Below are 697 nucleotides of genomic sequence, written 5' to 3'. Positions count from 1 at the left end.
AACCCCTTTTATCCCCTCCAAATCTTCGTCTTGGTACCGTGATGTTAAATTCCAAAACCAACCTCAACGTCTTGAAAGAATTGGTCTGGACTTATCAGAACTCGGAAAGAACCTTCTTTCTCTTCTGGACAGTCTTTCGGAACTTCCCGACAGTTTATCGGTCTTCGAAAAATGTATATACTTCTAAAGCACCTCACTTCTTTCTTTCTCTCTATCTCTCTAAGCCACGTTTTGGAGTGTCATTCGTGTGTCTGAATGAGTAAAAATGAACCAGGGTATCTGGGTATATATAGAAGTTGCCGGCCAATAAGAATGAGCCACCCGATCGCCTGTGTGTCGTCTTGCATGCATCCGGTCGCATGCGTGGCGACACATGGGCGTCCACATGACTTGTTGCATGCTCTATAGCCATGCCAGAAGACACCTTCACGTCCACTTGCCCTTCAGCATGTCTGGTGTTCATGGATCGTGACACACGGGCCTCTGCATGTCGGTTCGCATGCGCAGATCGCAGGTATTGCGACACCTCGTGCTTCTATGTGTCAAGCTGCATGGAACTGCTTCATGCACATCTACAACTCCTTCTTGTGTTGACACTCAGCAGGTTTAATGGTTAAGACCACGTCCTGACCCCTTAGATCAAGCCACCTCGAGCTTCTCAGTCGATTTGCGCGATTTCGGCCCTTCTGGTGAATTT

General features: G+C 47.8%; 1 pseudogene; it reads right to left on the bottom strand.

Moving 5' to 3' along the window:
• Positions 1-697, bottom strand: part of LOC106314317 — a 24,050-nt pseudogene that overhangs the window by 11,277 nt on the left and 12,076 nt on the right.

This window comes from Brassica oleracea, chromosome C9 (genome assembly GCF_000695525.1).
Source record: "Brassica oleracea var. oleracea cultivar TO1000 chromosome C9, BOL, whole genome shotgun sequence".
In the NCBI taxonomy this organism is placed as follows: domain Eukaryota; kingdom Viridiplantae; phylum Streptophyta; class Magnoliopsida; order Brassicales; family Brassicaceae; genus Brassica; species Brassica oleracea.
Note: the sequence above shows the minus strand (reverse complement) of the source record. Positions and strands in the feature narration are given on the sequence as shown.